This window comes from Euprymna scolopes, chromosome 24 (genome assembly GCF_053919585.1).
Source record: "Euprymna scolopes isolate OS-2025 chromosome 24, ASM5391958v1, whole genome shotgun sequence".
Lineage (NCBI taxonomy): Eukaryota > Metazoa > Mollusca > Cephalopoda > Sepiida > Sepiolidae > Euprymna > Euprymna scolopes.
This window is the reverse complement of record NC_136505.1, coordinates 108,259,352-108,281,741: the sequence shown is the minus strand read 5'-3', so window position 1 is coordinate 108,281,741 and position 22,390 is coordinate 108,259,352. Positions and strand designations below refer to the sequence as shown.

The 22,390-nt window shown below is 34.4% G+C and overlaps 1 long non-coding RNA gene across 2 annotated transcripts in view; it reads left to right on the top strand.

Moving 5' to 3' along the window:
• Positions 1-22,390, top strand: part of LOC145246899 (uncharacterized) — an 838,675-nt gene that overhangs the window by 759,536 nt on the left and 56,749 nt on the right. For both annotated transcript variants that reach the window (XR_013863205.1, XR_013863204.1), the window contains one exon: positions 4,159-4,310. This is a non-coding gene — a long non-coding RNA (uncharacterized LOC145246899). The remainder of the gene's footprint in view (positions 1-4,158; positions 4,311-22,390) is intronic.

The window sequence follows — 22,390 nt, the reverse complement described above, 5'->3', positions numbered from 1 at the left end:
ATATGAGAGAGAGAGAGATGGATAGAGAGAAAGGGGCAGGGTTATTAACTTGTATTGATAAGTAATATATAGAACGAGGGAGATAATTTGCAAGCTGTTGCAAAAAAACTTTCAATGCAAGCTAAACAAAGAATGTTGTTTTCAATGATTTCTATAAAAAAAAACAACTGCACCCAAATTGAAATCACAATCTTTATTGAACCGCATAGATATCAGTCGACCACGTTAACCTAACATAAAAGTAGAATGTTTTACTGCTTAGCTCTCCCTCGATAAACCTGATTGTATTTCTGTACGAAACATTCCGTGGATTACATTCTCATCCAATAAACATTATTTAGACGACGCAAATAGATAACCGTCTCAGTCTGCACCAAAAACAATCTGATTCTTCTGCCTTGGCGTAAATATACCCTTTTGTCACATCAGAGAACTTGCTACCTTGGCTGTATTGACTAAGTACAAAACCGACTTCGAAATCTAGTGGACGACATCCTTTTCGCTTTCCTACTACCTCATTCATACAGAAGAGACATTCTTAAGCTTTCTGTACTTTATCGTTATTTTCTTAGCAGGTGCTCGACTGAGCTTTAATCTATGTAAAACTTCACACCAATAATTCCTATTGCTAGAACCACTGCTAATACTTCATCTTCGTCAGCAACTTTCCTAAAATTAAACTAAACATCTATGAGAAAAACCCTTATCTAGAACTACTCGCCTGCTGAGCTACCTACTCAGCTGACTACAATATTGATGTCTTCAAGTCTAATGTAAACAAATTTCTGTTTCCTAAAATAACGAATTTTGACTAATTTACCACCATTTATACTAGTCCTCTCGGCGTTTCACTGTCCACATGTCAAACTATGTGGCTTTTTGGACTTAATAAAAGGTTACTTGTTTGAAAACAAGCATCCTGACCCTGTTCGTGTTGCTGTTGAATTGAACTTGTTTTCAGTCTTAAAAGGTCCGTCTTCACAAACTTTATTTTCTCCCTTTTAAAGGGGAGTTTGCCATTTGCTAATCGCCTTATGCTCCCCTCACGGGAAATACTGATTTTTTAGCGATGCATTTTATGTAGGACAGAGTGCACTTCTTGTGCGCTGATTTTTTTTTAAACGTCACTTAACGTGGTTAACGATGATTTCTACTTATGTCTTTTGCCAACTCTAATAAATTACAATGTAACTTCCGAATTATGAAGTTGAAATTACCTGAATATTAATTACTGAATTGTTAAAATTACATTAAACAAACGGGTCTGTTAGAAATTCTGTGCAATTCTCTGAATACAACGGAATGATTCCCGAGGCCGACAAGATACATCTGAATGACATGAGAGGTTACCTCTGCCGAAGCGTTGCGAAAATAACACTCAAGATGAAAGCAGTACTATGATGCTTTTTTAACCGACTTTTATTAACGAAACATTTTTAACCGATATTTTTAACCGATGTTTTTAACCGATGATTTTAACTGATGTATTTTAACCAAACGGTTTTAACCGATGATTTTTAACTGATGTTTTTAACCGATGTTTTTACGGATGTATTTTAACCAAACGTTTTTAACCGATATTTTTAAACGATGTTTTTAACCAATGTTTTTTACTGATGTATTTTAACCAAACTTTTTTAACCGATATTTTTAAACGATGTTTTAACCGATGTTTTTAAATGATGTTTTTAACTGATATTTTCAAATGATGTTTTTAACCGATGTTTTTTTAACCAATGTTTTTTAACCAATGTTTTTTTATCTCTATATTTACTATTATATAAAAGGGACTCTGCGTGTGAGAGAGAGAGGGAGAGATTTCCCTATGGACTCAAAAACCGTTGGTCTATTTTTTTTTTAAATTTCACACAAAAGTACTTGGTTTGTCTGGGAGTGTTGTTACGTAGGTTCTGTATCAAAAGGCTCCTGATAATATCGAAAATCGACAATAGAAAATCGATAATCGAGATCATCGATTTTGATTACAATAAAAGTGTAAAAAAAATGAAACGTTTGTTGATCCCATTCAATCCCGGGCTCCCTGTTGTTATTTTTTATATAATACGTAACAGCATTTTCTATCGAGACACCACATAGCTATTTGGCCCTCTTTTCTTCTAAAGAGACCCCTAATGTTAGTCGAACATAATAAAGCTGATGAGGTGCTTATATTATCCTAGTTGGTTCCGCTTCACTTATCTGTGGATTCAGTAATAAAACCTAACAAACCAAAACATATTTAAACAACAAAAAAAAACAATCTCGTTCATTTTATTCTTTTTCATTCTTGATCGAGTACACATTTTATAAGGTTTACAATCATACCGCCGGCTACATGGCGTCTTATTTTTATTTTCATATAAATGCCATCATTTTGAGGACGGATCCTCAAAAGGGCATAATCCCATAAAACCAAAGTGCATGTCAATAGCAAACAGCAATTTTGTACGTTTTTAAAACAGAACTCTCCAAATTGTAGATCCATTGTAATCTCGCGAAGTCAAGTAAAGACGGTAGTTTTCCTTAGCTTTCCGTCTTGATTCGGCGGTGTATCTTCCCCTCGTGAGGTGAACGCGCCACCAGATATGGAAATTTCAACGGCTCCGCGTGCTACATACAGCGCCTAGTCTTCAAAAATAGTCACCTATCGGGTATTGGCCAAACTCATCGTTGCTTAACTTTGGTGATCTTGCGAGAACTGGTATGTCAACGTAATTTTCCCGTTTTGTATGCACGACTAAAGCCTGTTTATATTACAATTTTCAGCGAACAACTTGAACAAGTCTTCTTTACATGAACGTACGTTTGTGCGCATGCGCGTTTCCAGTAGTAAGCGACCAAAATATCAATAATTAAAAGCCTTTTTACATACGTGCACGGTCGCTGCTGATTTTTTTTCTTTTTTCCTGCTTTTCCACGTGTTCTGTTATCTTTGTGGTTGTATCGTCTAGTGGCTATTCATCAACTGTTGTATTAGTCGAGTAAACATCATGTATGGAACAATGGAGACTTGCTGCAATTTCAAATGTTGTCAAAGGCCTTTGATTATCAAGATCAACTGCCCAAGAAACTAGAGATTTATTATTTCTATGAGATATAATAGGTAGCACATTTTCTGTAGATCTAACAGAACGGAAACCATATTGCATGTTACTGATGGGGGTTATTTTTGCTGGGGTGGTTAACTACGTCTCTATTTAACACAGAATCCAAGAACTTACTCATGACGCACAGGAGACTTCTTGGTCAGTACTGAGAAGGAGACCTCTGCTCCTGATGTAATTTCTTTCTAATCTTTTGGCACCTGACTTTTTGGCGTATTATTTCTAGAGAAGTCAACCTTTCATCGCCTCACTTATGCTAGTTTCAGTGTGTCTAGTTTCATTTGCCGCCAGGTTATCCTGATATGTACTTAATTGCCAAAATTTATACTAGTTAACATAATCTTTACTTTTTACAAAGTAGGACTCGAGGTGCCGGTGGCAGATATGGTTCTGAAGAGGACGGTCGGTTGTCTGGGCTTGCGAGGATGGCATCAATAGAGACCAGACTATTGAGAGTCAGTCAACGCAGCGATTCTAGATGGAGGAAGCAGAATTCTCGAGGATTTGTGATCAGCGGGACTGACCGACATTTTAGACAATAAAACAACAAACAGCGTGAAGGAATATTCTGACGTCATCCGTCTTAATAAAACAACAAACAGCGTGGAGGAATATTCTGACGTCATCCGTCTTAATAAAACAACAAACAGCGTGGAGGAATATTCTGACGTCATCCGTCTTAATAAAACAGAGACAAACAGACAGCGAGAAAAGAAGCGACCGCGGACGAGAACAAACATACCTATCATATCATGCATACACACCACCGCCATTCTGTGACCTCCCTCTCCTTGCTGTCAGCATTATCACTGGTTAATAAACATTGTCTTTCTACTCATTTCTGTTACTTATTCTTACAAGTACAATAGCTTTTTTGTTGTTGTTTACGTCTGATTGCATACTTGTGCAGATTCAAACAATCCCCGACTACCGATCCGACTAGTCCTATGAAGAACACAACATACTTGCTGGCGTAGGGCACAAATATATAAAACTACGTCACTTCCGATGTTTAATTTTCGTAACCTAATTTTTGGCTTTCATTTCTTTGCAGATAAAGCTTACCTGAATATTTCTAACAATTACCTGGCCTCTTATCTCGAAATACAAGAGCCGATCTAACTATAACGGATAACTTGCTGTTGTATCTGTTTTTACCGCGGCATCTTTGATTTTATCAACATAAGATTCAATTTAATTTGAAAGGTAAGTCTATTTCCAATTTATTTACTTCCATCCGCTCACCTTTGTCGTTCACTGGGAATTTCAGAACGGACATTTTTTTATAAACACAAGAGACGAGAAAATGACAAAAAAAGTTTTATATGTTTCATGAATAAAATAAAAGACAGAAAAGAAATAAGAATTGTCTGGCCTCTCATCTCTAAAACAAAAACAGATTCGTTTACGGTATTTATTTGCTTCCCCACCAAAGCAAATTAGGCACAAGGCCGATTTTTGAAGTGAGGAGTGAAGGGGAAATGGGAACCAACTCCCCGGGGAGTAGGGGAGCTGGATAGTGACAATTGGTATGAAGGGTTGCCCCTACATTGAGCAAGGTCTTATATGTGGGGTTACCCCCACATATGGTCTTTGCTTGTAGCATCTGCCGGAACAGACACTACACTTTGATCTCGGCCCAAAGACCAGGTATTTATTTGCTCCCCCACCGAGCAAATTAGGCACAAGGTCGATTTTTAATCTGAGGAGTGAAGGGGAAATGGGGACCAACTCCCCGGGGAGTAGGGGAGCTGGATAGTGACAATTGGTATGAAGGGTTGCCTCCACATTGACCAAGGACTTATATGTGGGGTTGCCCCCACATATGGTCTTTGCTTGCAGTATCTGCTCCGGCAGATACTACACTCGGAAGCTCCCGATGGGTGGGAAATGGGAGCTGGATAGTGACAATTGGTATGAAGGGTTGCCCCTACATTGACCAAGGTCTGATATGTGGGGTCGCCCCCACATTTCGTCTTTGATTGCAGTATCTGCCGGAACAGATGGTATTTATTTGCTCCCCCACCGAGCAAATTAGGCACAAGGCCAATTTTTAATGTGAGGAGTGAAGGGAGAGGGAAGGGAAAAAGGGGACCAGCTCCCGAGAGGTAGGAAATGGGAGCTGGTTAAAGGTCAGGCATGTGGGGTTGTCCCCACATCTGGTCTTTGCTAGTCATAGATAGTCATAGCTTGCAGTATCTGCCGGAACAGATGGTATTTATTTGCTCCCCCACTGAGCCAATTAGGCACAAGGCCGTTTTTAATGTGAGGTAAAAACCAGCTCCCCTAAAAGTAGGCAAAAAGGGGGCACTCTGGTTACCAAAAATAATAATTGTCCCAGTATAGAGGGTTTCCCCTCCATTGACTGGTACAAATTATCTTAAGTGCAGCATCTGCCGGAACAGATACTACACTTTGATCCTGGCCCGAAGGCCAAGAACAGATTCGCTTACAACAGATAACTTTTTTTTTTAATTTATTGCGACATATTTGATTTTTTTTTCACCATCGGTTGGTTGGTTGTTTTTGTTTTACGGCATATAAAGCCTTTTCAGGTTATTTATCGAAAAGTTATCGAAAATTTGAGCTACCAATATATAAATGATTGTATGTATGTTTGTCTACTATATATATAAATGATTGTATGCATGTTTGTCTAAAAAATTCGACAGAGGCGACGGATTTTCACAAGATCAGTATCGTTTTGAGGCTCGACTCTTCAAACGACAAATACCGAAAAATTGGCTAAAAAAATTAATTTCTTCACCATCAACTGGGCACTTTTCAACAGGGAGGGGTTGTTTTTTCGCCGATATTTTCGAAAGCCATCTCCTCTTTCCGATAGTCTAAACCTACGTCAGTGCCGGTTTGGTGGTGGTCGTAACAGCAAAGATGTCACGTTTTTCCCGGTTCTTTTCCTCCTTCTCGGTACGGGTTCGAGCCTGCCTTCCTTCTACCATTTTTTTCTTTTTTGCTTAACACACACCTCCAAACATCCGGGCAACGCTGGGCACCCATGCTAGTATTATATATTACGAGGAATAATTTGCCCGGTAGACAAATTCGCAAAAAAAAAAATCAAAAATTAAAAAATTAATAATAATGTTGTTCATAAAATTTTCTCTGTGTTTGTTTACAATATCACGTCAGCTGATATTTATTCCTAACGATGAATGCCCTGAAAAGTCATTTCTGATTAATGTTTAGTTTAAAAATATGCAAACGAAGCCATGATTAGCGGTGATTTTAAATGGTATCTGTTCTTTTATCGTTGATTGAACTCATAAATAAAAAAAATTAAAATTAAATTGTAATGTACACCGGGCTTGAACAGGGGATCATTCGATCTGTAGTTGAATGCTCTACCAATAAGTAATGTCCGTGGCCCACTTCTAGTTGTCTGATCTAGCTGAAATTTTGTATGCGTAGTGAGTTATATCTCTAGGGGTAATGTGGCAAATTACAGCTCTGAACTAAATGTGGTTTCTGTTTTACAGGTGTTTTAACTGAGTCAGGTGTGAAATGGAGTCTGTTGAATGTCGAGCAGTGTCCAGTTTTTGTATTTGTAAGGCCGCACACCACATGAGACTTTTGATGAAATGAAAGAAACTTATGGTGATAATGCCCCATCATATGACCTTGTAAAACGCTGGCATCGTGAATTCAAACATGGCCGGAAGTCTGTGGAAACAGCTCCCAGACCTGGTCGCCCCCCCCCTTCTGCCATTGATGAGGCATCTGTCCGTCAAGTTGAGGCTGCCATTTTGGAAGATCAGCGCATTACTATTCGCCAAATAGCCCAAGATGTCAAGATTAGTACAGGGTCTGTGGAAACTATCATTCATGACCATTTGCATATGCATAAGGTATCTGCCAGATGGATTCCCAGGTTACTCACATTCCAGAAGCGAGAACGCGTCGAGTGCTCGAGGATGAATTTGGAGATAGCCAAGAAGAGGAGTCCTAGTTTTTCGAAAGACTGATTACACAGGATGAAACCTGGGTCCATCACTATGATCCAGAGACCAAAGCCCAGTCAATGCAGTGGAAGTACTTGGACTCACCACCTCCAAAGAAGGCAAGGGTGCAGCCCTCCGCTGACAAGGTCATGCTCACAGTCTTCTGGGATCAGGACGGAGTAGTGATAACAGATTTCCTGGCAAATGGTACCACAATGACAGGAGCCTATTATGCTTCATTTTTGAGGAAATTAAGGGAAGCTATCAAAATCAAGAGGCGGGGCAAGATCAGCAAATGTACCCTCCTCCTGCAGGACAACGCTCCGATCCACAACTCGCATGTCGCCAGATCAGAAGCACGGGCGTGTGGTTATGAAATCCTTCCCCATCCTTCCTACTCTCCTGACCTTGCACCCTCTGACTTTCACCTCTTTCCAGCCATGAAGTTGTTTTTGAAAGGAAAACATTTCCCAGATGATGCAGACTTGATTTCTGAAGTTACGTCGTGGTTGGAGGACCAACGTAGTGTGTTCTACAAAAACGGTCTCCAGAGCTGCATCAAAGGATGGGAGAAATGCATAACCCTGGGTGGTTCCTACGTAGAGAAAGACTGTGCCAAGTTTCGTTGCTCTACTGCTATGGGAAGTGGGTCAGACGCATTACTTATTGCACGCCCCTCGTATCTCCAGATTATAATAAATATGTTTTTTAGGAATTATTGATTTGCTAATATTTTATTATGTCACTTGTCAGTGTAACGTAAACTATTCCTTTGTAAAAATTATTCTTTTTTATCTATAAGATAGAAAAGCTTTTTTTAAGATGAGATTTTTTTCGATTTTTGATATTTATCGGATGAATTTCTATATAAAACATATCTAAGAACACTGCCAGACATAAAATTATTTTTGTGTGAAATTTTGTTTTTACGAAAGCGGTCCAACCTGGGTTGATTTTGTTATTTTGTGTAATATAGTTGTAGGATTTCACAAAACTGAAGGTATATGCAGTTTCACAATTATAAAAAAAAGTGTGTGTGTGTGTGTGTGTGTATGTGTGTGTGTGTGTGTGTGTGTGTGTGTGAGTGTGTGTGAAAGAGAGAGAGAGAGAGTTCCTCATAGGTTCCGGAACGGCTGAGCTTATCTTTTTTTAAGCTTTTTTTTAAATAAGCTCAGCCGTTCCGGAACCTATGAGGAACGAACTCACAGACACACACACACACACACACATATATAAACATACACACACACACTCCACACACACCCCACACACACACACACACATATTTTTTATAATTGTGAAACTGCATATACCTTCAGTATTGTGAAATCCTACGACTATATATTACACAAAATAACAAAATCAGCCCAGGTTGGACCGGTTTCGTAAAAACAAAATTGACATAACATCTGAACCAGGGGTGACCACACTTTTGTAGCATGGAAGCTACTTATGACAGGACTAAGTCTAAATGATCTTCTACCCACCACAAATGCAAAACACATTATTTATAAATGTATTGTAACTGTCTTTTATATGTACACTAACCTGGGTACCCGGTGTTGCCCGGCGTTGCACAGGGTGTTTGGAGGTGAGTGTTAAGCAAAAAAAAAAATGATAGTAGGCAGGCAGGCTCGAACCCGTACTGCGAAAGAAGAAAAAAATGTGAAAAAAAATGTTAAAACTTGACGTCGTTGCTGTTGAGTCCATCGCCAAACCGGAAGTTTCGTAGGTTTAAATTAAGCTAGACATTCGAAAATAAGGGGATGAATTTCGAAAATATCGGCGAAAAAAACGACCCCTTCCTGTAGAAAAGTACCCTGTTGAGGGTGAAGGAATTAATCTTTTCGGACATTTTCCTGATATTTGTCGTCCGAAGGGTTGATCTTTAAAACGATATCGATCTCGTGAAAGTCTGTCGCCTTTGTCGAAAGTCTAAGACGGACATATAAACATACACCCAAGGGACATAAGCCATCTACAACTTATTGTAGATGTTTTTGTAGCGAGGAGTTTTTTACTGGGTGAGGGTGCTGGCCCCACGCGCAACCTTCCCAGAAGGTACATACAGCGCCTAACCTTCCCAAATAGTCACAAATCTGTTACTGGACAGGCTCAACGTTGCTTAACTTCGGTGATCTGGCGAAAACCGGTGTGTCAACGTGATTGTGCCGTACATATAAGCATACATACATTTATTTATATAATAGAAGATTTATGTCATAGAAGATTATATGCAGGTGTACGTTGCATTATTGCATAAACATATATTGCACAATGCAGCTCTGTCCATATTTTTTTTTGTCATTAACTTACTCTGATGACTTGCATTAGATGGAATTAGTCAGGGAATCATAGTCCGGACAGTAGTTTTTTGTTTGTTTTTTTGTTTTATGTTTTTTTTACATAGGAGTCATCACTTATCAAGGCCCGTAGGTCACTCGAGGATAAGGGTTAATGAGTGTACAATAGTCAAAGGGGACATATCGTAGTAATCGTAGGTAGGGAAAATTTGGTAAATTGGATTACTTAAGGGGACAACTCATCAAGAATTTGTTTACGTTTAACTTGAAGACGACCATATTGTAATCAGTTGGAAAGCAGGACAACAACAGAATTCCACAGGCGTGTAGTTCTAAGAAAGAAACTTTGTTCATGGAATCTACGTTGAGGTTTAGGAACAGATAAAAAGTGGGGAAAATTATTGATAGTGGTTTCGGCTAGAAGAGTGTTTCTCGTGAAAGTTTGGACAGGGGAGACAACAGATTTGAGTTTAGACGAACACTTGCCATGAAAAAAAAATTTATAAAGCAGAGACAGGCTCGCAACGCCTCTTCTGTGGGAAAGAGGTTTCAGGGAAGAGAAAAGGGCATCCTCTACTAAGCTACAAGGTCAATTTTGAACTCTTTCAGGGCAGGATAGGTTGTTTTCTAGCAGCTCCTGCCCAAAGGTGGCAACAGTACTCCATCTTTGGATGCAACTGACCCTTATAGAGAATTGCATCAGCAGTGAGATATCTACTGGAATGGTAGAAGGATCACACTATTTTCCCAGTGATCTTGACAATGGATTTGATGTACGTGTTCCATTTCGGATCAGGAGTAAATGTCAGACTCAAAAGCTTGTCAAAACATGGAGTCTCGAGCAGATGCTCATCAGTCATGATGAAGCGGTATTTCGACATGATGATTTCTACATTACACATGATTGTGTAGAGATGAGGTAAATTCTAAAGCAGTAGAATGATCCAAAGTAATTTTCATGTCGTTCATTTATGGCCGGAAGTAAAAGTCAGCTCTAAGAGCTTACCAAACAATAAATAAGGAATGAGTCATTAACTGCAACTAGGCAAAATAAAATTGGAGCGTTGATAGCCATTATCGTTAAAGCGTATGAATCTGAAAATATCATGTCCAGGTAACCTACATCTAAAATTTAAAGTGTTTAGACCTTAACTTGGCTGAGGAGTTTGGTAGTGTTTGCAAAGGTCAAATCTTTCAACTTTGACCTCTTGGCAGCCAAATTGTCGTCCAAAAACTGATTACATTACATATCTATTTATATAAAATTTCAAATATTTAGATCCGAACTTGACTGAGTAGTTTGCTAGAGACCGCAAAGGTAAAATCTTTTGAACTTTGAACCATTGGCAGCTTAATTTTCGGCCAAAATCCTATTAAAAAGCTTGCTTTATGTCTGAATACACTTTATGAAAAATTTCAAATATTTAGACCAAAAATTGGCTGAGTAATTCCGTAGAGGCTGCAGAGATTAATTTTTATTTTAACTTTGATACAAACTTTGACATCTCAACATTTATTGTTTTGGGCTCAAATAAAATTAAAATTTCTGATCCATGTCCAAGGAACGTACATCTAAAATTTCAAGTGTTTAGACCCAAAATTAGCGGAGGAGTTTAGTAGAGTTTTCAAAGGTCAAATCGTTGGACTTTGACTCCTTGACATCTAAATTTCTGTCCGAAAACCGATTAAAATAATTTTCCTTAATCTCAATACCCCTTGTGCCAAATCTCGAGTCTGTAGACTAAAAATTGACAGAGTAGTTTGGTAGAGAAATGTGCATGCATAGACACACACACACAGACAATTTCACTTTTATAGATTTACAGATAAGTGTTACCAAATGTAAGTTGCGTTCCTACCTACTTGGATAAATTTTTGTGTTTTAATATATTTATACGTGTCTATTGAATTCCAAACATAAGCAGTGTCGAATGGTAAGTTAGAAAAAATGGCCGGCATTAAGACGTTCAACTTGGAATTCTAGATTATCTTTAAATTATGAAAAATAAACTAAACATTGATAGAAATTAAGCAAAAAGTGTATCGGTAATACGTATTGGGCAAATCTTTATCATTATTTTGTTTATTATTCAAGTTTAAGGCCATTAATGACACTCCAAGGACGGCATATTGTTGTCGGTTATGTTTTTGGTGGTTTAACTTAACAACTCGGCACTACTTATTTTTCGAACTGAATGAAAGTTAAGTTAAAATACACAAAACTTACCCCGGGAGGTAGAAGAGTAACTTATCCTGGCTTCGGTTATATTTATTTTGGAGCATTCAATTGCTGGGGTTCTAACAGTATTTTTAATATTTTTAAGTCATTTTCGCAATTTCAAAGACCTGCGATACCACGCGGTTATTTATTTATTTATTTATTTATTTTTTGTGTGTGCCTGTTTAACGCTCAACAATTCTTACTTTTCAAACCGAATAAACATTTTACATTAAATAAAAACACTAACAACTTATCAAGCTAAGTAGAAGAGTAAATTATCCTGCCTTTTGTTGCATTTATTTGTTACTAGTATTTCAGCCCGGCGTTGCCCGGGTGTTTGGAGGTGCATGTTGAGCAAAAAAAAATAGCGGTCAATGTTTTTTTAACTTTGACCCCTATTATGACCTCTTAACACTTATTGTTTTGGGCTTAAATGCCGTTATTAAGTTAGATCCATGTCCAAGGAATCCACATATAAAATTTCAAGTGTTTAGACACAAAATTGTCGGAGGAGTTTGTTAGAGTTTTCAAAGGACAAATCGTTGAACTTTGACCCCTTAACAGCCAAATTTCTGGCTGAAAACCAATTCCAAAGATTTTCCCAAACTTTAGTACCCTATATATCAAATTTCGAGTCTGTAGACTAAACATTGACAGAGTTATTGTGTGAGGAAATGTATACAGGCAGACAGACACACACACATACACACACAGAGAGACACTTTCACTTTTATAGATATACTAGCATGGATGCCCGGTGTTGCCCGGCTGTTTGGAGGTTTATGCTGAGCAAAAAAAAAAACGATAAATTTTTTTTAAGTTTGACACCTATTACGACCCCTTAACATTTATTGTTTTGGGATCAAATTACACAATTAAGTTAGATCCATGTCCTAGGAACCTATATCTAAAATTTCAAGTGTTTAGACCTAAAATTGTCGGAGGAGTTTGGTAGAGTTCTCAAAGGTCAAATGTTTGAACTTTGACCCCTTAACAGCCAAATTTCTGGCCGAAAACCTATCGCATAGAGTTTCCCAAATCTCAGTACCCTCTATATCAAATTCCGAGTCTGTAAACTTAAAATTAACAGAGTTATTGGGAAGGAAAATGTACACAGACACACAGCCAGACAGACAGGAAGACATAGATAGATAGATAGATAGATAGATAGATAGATAGATAGATAGATAGATAGATAGATTTGATTCCCTCCCCCCCATTTTTCGATTGTTGGCCTCTCTGTTAAATACTGGAAAGTCTATAGTCTTACCGTCTTCTCAAGGCTGTTTAGGTTGGGCTGGAGGTAAAATAAATAAATAAATAAAATAATGAGAATGACTTTTCTTCATCTGTTCGCCAACCTCCATATCTTTTCAAGTCGTTGATAGAAAAAAATGCGGCCAATTACTGATGCCTCGAGGCGCGTTCACTCCCTCCCGCCACTGTCATAGCAATAACAAAAGACGAGAATGACTGTCGACTGACCAGTAAGTAAGTGTTGACGGGTCGGCCGGCTTACACAGAAACTAGGTCTCGTTTTTCCGGCTTTCATCATGGAGCTCTAGTTTGTCAGTTTATAAATGTTTGAATAATGAACAATAAAAAAAATAACAGCCGTGGGAAAACACAGATTAGCGTGTGAAAATATGTAATTAGATATGCGTAAGTTATATACTCCTTTTGTTGTATGTCTACTCGGTGGCAGAAACAGTTGCAACTCACTAATCTAATATTTTATGTGAACCCCACCCACACACACACACTTTGGGTAGAGTACTGTCGTAAATAATCTCAACCGTCATTCAGTAGGTGTGTCAGAAATTTCGTGAAAATAGTGAATAATTCAACCCCATCTTTCCAAGCTTAGAACTCCTCGAAAAATGTAATTCAAGCCCTAATTTTTTTTTCAATTAAAGGAGCAAGGACCAAGGTTTCATTAAAAAAAAAAAAAAAAAAAAAAAAGGTGTTTTTTTTTAAAGGTTTTAAACTTCGGACTAAAAAACAGTACTTTTTTTTTGTTTTAAATTTTAATATATTATTTATTGACCTTTTCTCTTCAATTTGTTATATATAAGACTTTGGTACATAAATTAATTATTTACTTTTTAATAGACATTTCAAAATGGGAGGCGTGAATTATTCGACCCCCTGTCTTCCCAAGCTTATGACTCACCGAAAAATGTAATTCAAGCCCTATTTTGTTTTTCAATTAAAGGAGCAAGGACCAAGGTTCCATGAAAAAAAAGAAAAAACAAATAACGCGGTTTAAAAAAAAAGGTTTTAAACTTCAAACTTTATAGGTAAAATTCTAAAAAACACTACGTTTTTTGCTTTTTTTTTTAATTTGAATATATTATTTATTGACCTTTTCTCTTCAATTTGGGAGTAAATTAATTATTTACTTTTCGGTGAGTAAATTAATTATTTACTTTTTAATATACACTTGAAAATGGGGGGGCGTGAATTTAAAAAACAACGTTTGTCTAAAATATTATATTCGGTTTATTAGAAAGAACATAAAATTTTACATTGACCCTGAAAATATCGTCAAAATAGAATCAATAAAAAAATTTTGATAGATTTTTAAAGTTTAAAGATTGAAAAATATTGAGTTCGGAAAATGCATTACTGTTTTTTAAAAAAATATATATAATAATAGTCGACAATGTTAAATACCAGTGGCAAGTGGAGGTTCAGAACGACTGGAAACAATGCCGAGATAAGTGGAAAGCGCATATAGCGCCTATAATTCCCAAATGGTCACCCATCTGGCACTAGCCAGGCTCAATGTTGCTTAACTTCAGTGATCTGACGAGAACCGGTGTGTCAACGTGATCATGCCGTGCATAATTAGCTTAAATTAAGCGCGTAATTAACGTGATAATGCGCTACTATATTGGCTGAAAAATGCGAGACTCGCTATTTGTTTGTAAACAAGTGGTTTGAGCACTATAAAAATGGTAGACAAATGTTTGTTTGAAATAAACTTTCATGTAGGTTATTTACGGGTGCCGCTCCCGTGGGTCGGAGTATTGCAGCAGTTAATTCCAAGAATTCCAAAACAATTGCAGGCTGTCAAATGACAGAAGGGCTATGCTACTAAATATTAACTAGTTCATTGTGTTCCAGTTGTATTTGTGTTGCATTAATGTTCTAAAGTTATATTTACATAACAATTTTCCGTTGTGCGGAGGGGTTTTTTTTGCCTCCTCAATTTGTAGTTATTTTTTAAATTGAGGTTAACATTAGAATATTTACAATTAAAATTCAAATATAAACAGGTGAAATTCTAGAGGAATAAAAGGCGAATCAAATGAGGTATAGGTTGTTTAAACATTTACATAAAATTTAGCTTAAATTTGCAGTTTTGGAAATAATTACGAGTGCGGATTTTCTTTTTGCTCTCTCTCTCTCTCTCTCTCTCTCTCTATATATATATATATATATATATATATATATATATATATATATATATCATCTGTGGTGAAAAACAACCGGATTAGAGTGCTCAATGTGTAGCCAGAGCAGTATGTAGGAAATTTATTGCTGTGAGTCCAGAATGAATTTACATATTGTTTCCGCTAGGAAGACACCGGAAACTATATGTAAATTTATTCTGGACTCGCAGCAATAAATTTCATATATATATATATATATATATATATATATATATATATATATATATATATATATATATATATACTAGCTGGACTCCTGTCATCAGAGAAGCCATCGCCTATTGTTCATTATATTTTACGAGGAATAATTTGCCCTATGAACGAATTCACAAAAAAAATTTAAAAACAATAATGATAATGTCGTGCATTAAATCCCGTCTTTCTTTGTTTATAATATCATGTCAGCTGATATTTAGGTTTGACGATGAATTTCCTGGAAAGACACTACTGATTACTGTTTTGTTTCAAAATACAGAAACCAAGAAATACTTTGCGGCGATTTTAAATAGTACCTTTTTCTTTTTTCGTAAATTAAAATCATCATGAAGAAAAAATTAAAATCTGAGGTACTCCACGGTTTGAACACGGGATCGTTCAATCTGCTCTACCACTGAGCTATATTTTTTTTTTATTTCAATAATTATGCTTTTTTTAAGAAGAAATGTTTTCTTGAGATGTTATTATTTCCTTTGCCGGTGTAACGTAAAATATTCTTCTGTAATTTTTTTTTTTTATCTATAAGAAAGAAAGACTGTTTTTAGGAGCGGACTCTTTCGAGTTTCGATACTTATCGGATTAATTTCTGTACAAAAACTATATAAGAACATTTCCAAACATATAAATTACCTTTGTGTTAAGTTTGTAAAATATATGCTCAGCCGTTTCGGAATCTATGAGAAAGGAACTCACACACACATACATACATATAATATTTTATATAACAGTAAATAGATAGATAAATATAGAAAAGGAACTTTGTGTGCGCGTGTGTGCACGAGTTTGTTCCATATGGACTCGAAAACAGCTGGGGCAATTTTTATGAACTTTCATACTAAGGCACTTTATGTGTTTCGCAATGATTTTACGTTTTGTATTAGAATGTCTTCGATAACTATCGATAATCGATAATCGAAGTAATCTAATGACAGAAGGAACAGGTGATTTTGACCAAGGTTAACACTTTGTACAACCTAATACACAAGCCGAAAGGCCCGATATATAAAATAAACAGAAGGCTCTTTGAAATGATAGAGGTGCGTTCGAAATGAATGTATCTTTATTAAGCACTAGCCTGGGAACCCGGCGTTGCCCGGGTGTTTGGAGGTGTGTGTTGAGCCAAAAAAAAGTGGTAGTAGGAAAGCAGGCTCGAATCCGTACCACGAAGGGGGAAAATGACGTGAAAATAGTGCCTTGTTTGCTGTTGCTCCTATCGTCAAACCGGAAATGACGTAGATTAAAATTAAGGCTAGACTATTCCGAAAACATTGGTGAAAAAAAACGACCCCTCCCTGTAGAAAAATGCCCAGCTAAGGGTGAAGGAATTACTGCTTTTGGCCGATTTTTCGATATTTGTCGTCCGAAGGGTCGCGCTTCAAAACGATATGGATCTTGTGAAAACCAGTTGCCTCTGTCGAAAGTTTTAGGCATACATACATGCATACATACATACATACATACATACATTTAAACAGACAGGTGAGATTTATATTATAGGTAATTGCAACATGATACTTGACTTTTTCTTTTTAAACTTAAATTAAAGCAATTATCACCGCACAAACATTAAAGCCAGGCCTATTAAATAAACGCTGGGTTCTTTGATGTGATAGGGGCGTGTTCAGAATGTATAGCACTATTGAAGTATGATACTTGACTTTTGCATTTTAAACTTTAATTCAAGCCATTATATATATATATAAAAAAATAATTTTATAAAACTAACAGTAGGTTTTCTAAAGTGCAATGTAGACTACAATGCATTGTGGACTAAGTCACTTCGGGGAGGCGAAAAAAGACAAAAACAACTCCAAGAACACGAGACATATATGGAGCCAGTAACTTTTCTCTTTTCTATACCAAGGTGGCGACCATCATGCCTGACGAAGGTCGAGGGTTACACCATCCGAAACACTGTACAAATAACACTCAAGATGATAACAATAGTCCGATCAAAACAAGTAATAAAAACTGTTTCTCTTCCGTATATCATCGTACTACGCGTACGTGCCCTGTAGACTCGTCCGTTGGTCGATGGTGGTTAAACTCTGCAATTTAGTAATGGCAGAAATTCTTCCGAACTTTCTCCTCCGCTCCTCATTTGGGTAATCCGATTAACACCTGCAGCTCTCTGTGCTTTAAATAACACAACAACAGATTTGTAATGATTTATTTTAACATGAACATGCTGGAGATAGAATCACGCAACAAGAGAGAGAGAGAGAGAGAGAGAGAGAGAGAGAGTGAGAATAGAGGGAGAGAGAGAGCAGAGAGAAAAAAGAGATAGCAACATCGGTAGAGAGAAAAAAAGATTTATAGAGAGATGGTAGAAAAAAGAGAGATAGAGAGAAAAGGTACAGTGAACAGAAAGAATAGAGAGAGGGTGATAAATAGAAAGGAGGAGAGGGGTAAGGTGTTAGGCGCAGCAAAATAAACCAAATGGCTTGGATCATCCAATTTGGTACGGACATTTTTTTAGTGTCATGTTGACTGACATCTCGTCACCAGGTGGAGCTAAGAACGTGAAACGGCATTCCACCAGCCTTTTTTTTTCTTTTGTGTTTTCGACTTTATTTCTCTGCCCCCCTGCCCCCCCCCCGTGCTCTTCTCTTGCCAGATAAAGATTGGACGTGTTGTTGTTCTACCGGGTTTGAAGACAAAAATATCCCTGACAAAAATGTCACACGCAAAGTACATTAAATAAAACACCAAGAGAAGTCATCGTAGGGAAACGCTATTATTGATATTTTTACCTCCGAACTCGTTTGGTAGCATTCGACTATCTTTTGTGAGTTGAGCACTGTAGCAAAACGAAAAAACTATTCGTCAAAATGCATAGTACACGCTTTAATTTCTGGTAGTGTTTATATAAGTATTAAGATTTCTGTTTCTGAATTTGTACCGATTATCCAGTGGTTAAAAGCACCCGGAAAATCTTCCAGGTTGAAGTTCAGATAAATAAAATTATTGAATTATTTATATGTGTTCCAAAACTTCAAACCACACGAATATTTGATGTACGATCGTTTCTTAGACGATTTTGAATATTTTATTTTGTCTTTTGGTTTTGATTTCCAACTCAGCTCGAGTATTTTTTTACAAAAACTGAAAAAAATTGTTCATATGCATGTGTTTCACTTTCTGTCCGTTCTTTTTTCATTTTTCTTTTTTTTAAGAATTAAACGTTACATTTAATATCTTCGGTATTTCTATTTAGAATAAATAAAACTTCTGAAATAAATTAAAATACAATATTGTGCATATTTTCCGATCGAGCAACGCCGTGTATATTTTCTAGTGTATATATAAATATATACAGTAAATATAAGAAAGCATAACATCATATTATATGATTTTATGAAACCTTATTTATAAGATCACCACCACCAACAATAATAATAATAATAATAATAATAATAATAATAATAATGACAATAATAATCATAATAACAATAATATTAATAATAACAATAATAATAAAAATAATAATAATAAATATAATAATAATAACAATAATAATAAAAATAATAATAATAACTATAATAATAAAAATATAATACTATTAACAATAATAATGATAATAATAATAATTACAATAATCAAAAAAATGATAATAATATGAATTATAACAATAATAATATTAATATAAATTATAATAATATAAAATAACAAAAGCAATGATTACAACGATAATAATAACAATGATAATAACATAACTAATAAGAAGAACAATGACAATAATAATAATAACAACAGTAATAATAAGATGATAATAAGATGACAATAATAATAATTATAGCAATAATAATAATAATAATAATGATAATAATAACAATAATATTAGTAACAATTATGACAATAATAATAATCATAATAACAATAATAATAATAAAAACAATTATACAAACAATCATAAAAACAGCAATATAAATGCAAACAATAATAATAATTATAATAAAGATTAATAACGATAATAAAAATGATAATAACATAGCAATAATAATAAAAAGATTAATTCTAACAATAATAATAAAATAATAACAACCATTATTATAAAACTAAAATAATAATAATAATGAAATAAAATAATAATAATAAAATAATAAAAATATAATTATACTAAAACATTAATAATAACAATAATAATAACAATAATAAAAAAATAATAAAATAATAATAACAATAATAATAATAACAATAATAATAATAACAATAATAATAATAAAATAATAATAACATATAAATAATAATAACAATAATAATAACAATAATAATATTAATATAAACAATAATAATAATATAAACAATAACAATAATAATAATAACAATAATAATAATAACAATAGCAATAATAATAATAACAATAATAATATTAATATAAATAATAATAATAACAATAATAATAATGATAATAATAATAACAATAATAATAATAATAATGATAATGATAATAATAATGATAATAATAATAATAATAACAATAATAATAATAACAATAGCAATAATAATAATAACAATAATAATATTAATATAAATAATAATAATAACAATAATAATAATGATAATAATAATAACAATAATAATAATAATAATGATAATGATAATAATAATAATAATGATAATAATAATAATAATAATAACAATAACAATAATAATAATAACAATAGCAATAATAATAATAACAATAATAATATTAATATAAATAATAATAATAACAATAATAATAATGATAATAATAACAATAATAATAATAATAATAATAATGATAATAATAATAATAATGATAATAATAATAATAATAATGATAATAATAATAATAATAATAATAATAATAATAATAATAATAATAATAATAGAATATGGAATGCATGAACATTTGAACATTAAATACAAAATTATGAAGTAGAATAAATATTGATAGCATAATTACAGAATAATAATTAGGAAACAATAAAATAGCGTAGAATATTTCAATAATAGAATATGAAAATAATATAAAAATTAAAAGTATCAATAATATTGGACATATATGTGTGATTACAGTATCATTACAAATTAGATTACGTCATAAGTAGGAATATTGGTAAAAAATTAAACAAAGTATGCATTATAAAATAATAAAGAAATAAATAATATATTCAAAGAATAAAAAAATATATTAAAAATATTTAAAAAATTAATAGAAATAAACAAACGTAACAATAGAAAATAAGGAATAGAAAAATATCAAATTGTTAGAAAAATATACAAATATACATAAGATAATAAAAATAAAAATAAAAATAACATACCGACTAAAATAAATTGAAATAGAATAAAATTACAAGACGAAAAAAAAACTACAATAAGAAACTGCAATTCAAGTACACCGGAAGTAGAGATTAAATTAGTTTTCGTGAAGTTCAAGTTAAAACGCAAAAGAAGTCAGAGGAATACCAGTTATTATTTGGATATTGTTTGCGAATAAAAGCTCCCTGGTGAATTCAATGTTTATAATCCAATTAACGAAGGGATTCAGAGTAGAATTGATGGAATTTTCAATTCTTTATAATATAGTCATGCCAGAGAAATAGAGGAGGGAATCCTCTCCTTTTCACAGAGGATGGTTAGAATCGCAGGTTCAAATAAAATATGGTATAATTTGTCCTAAAGTCGTATGGTCCTCTCTCTCTCTCTCTCTCTCTCTCTCTCTCTCTCTCTCTCTCTCTCTGTGTGAGCGAGAGAGAGAGAGAGAGAGATAGAGAAAGAGTTCTTAATAAATTCCGAAACGGCAGAACAGATTTTTATGAAATTTCACAGAAATGTACTTTATCTAAGTGAGAGTGTTCTTAGATAGGGTTTGTATCGGAATGCCTCTTTTAAGTGTCGAAAACTGATAATCAAAAAAATTCGATTAAAGAAGGAACAGTCTGAGTCTGACCATAGTTAACACCTTTTTACAGCCTAACACCACATGTGCATTTTAGAAGTTTTATCACCGCACAAGCAGAATGGCCCGATGTATAAAAGCAACGGTAGATTCTTTGATAAGACAGTGGCATGTTGAGAAATGAATGTTTATTTTTAGAGCACAATTGAACCATTTTGATTTTAAACTGTTATTCAAGACATTACTTTGAAATACTTTTATAAAATCAACAGTAGGTTCTCTACAGTGCAATGTAGACTACAATGTATGCTGGAATAAGTCACTGCGGGAGGACTAGTAAAACTTCTTCTTAGTGAACCATGGTGGATCTCCTACTAGAGCAGGCAATCAATCGATTTAGTTGCAAAATGTGCGAATTCATCGATTTCGATAACAAGAAAAGTATTACAAGTCTTGAACATTCGTTGATGCTTAGTCATCCCCGGGCAACGTCGATTCTACAGGCATTTGTTTTTATTATAAAGTGTAAAATTTGACAAATAGAGCTGGCGTTTAAATAAGTAACCATATATCGTTTCATTACGGCCAGACAATGACGCCCAATAAGTACCCATTTTGCCCGTCACAATAACGGCCTTAGAAAACACAACGTATAATGCTTGAAGACGCCATTTTGATTTTGATGTGTATCAAGGATTCTGTTCGTAAATCAACTCTTGGATCTTATCAGCAATCTTTGTCTTTATTCTGCTTGTATTGTTATCGTTTATCTTACTTTTTATTGTACGTACGCTTTGCGGATGTTGTGTTTATCACAGCATCTGTTATCCTTTCAAAGACTTGCAGCCGCTCCGTTATAATGAAACGAAAAAAGTACATTTTTAACTGCTTAAAAAAAAAAAATAACAGCAGGGAAAAATGAATGTCTATTCACATCGGAGTCGAGTTGGTATGTATGGGAAACGCCATATCAACATTTATCGATTTTTGTTTTTTGTTGTTGTTTTTTTTTTTATTGTACCATTTGGACTACTGTTTTCCTTTGGAATTTTATTCTAACGACGTTTCGGACGTCGGAATCCTTGATCTTCATGTGCACCTCGTCGAAATCTTGAATCTGCATGAATTTTGGAACTGAATTGAGGATAACTTGCACTCGTCACTCATTATTGCGTAAAATTCTTAAATTATATGAGTTGGAATAGATACATTGAGATCATTGTCAAGGCTGATGCAAAGAATGTGGGCTCTAGAAAGTTA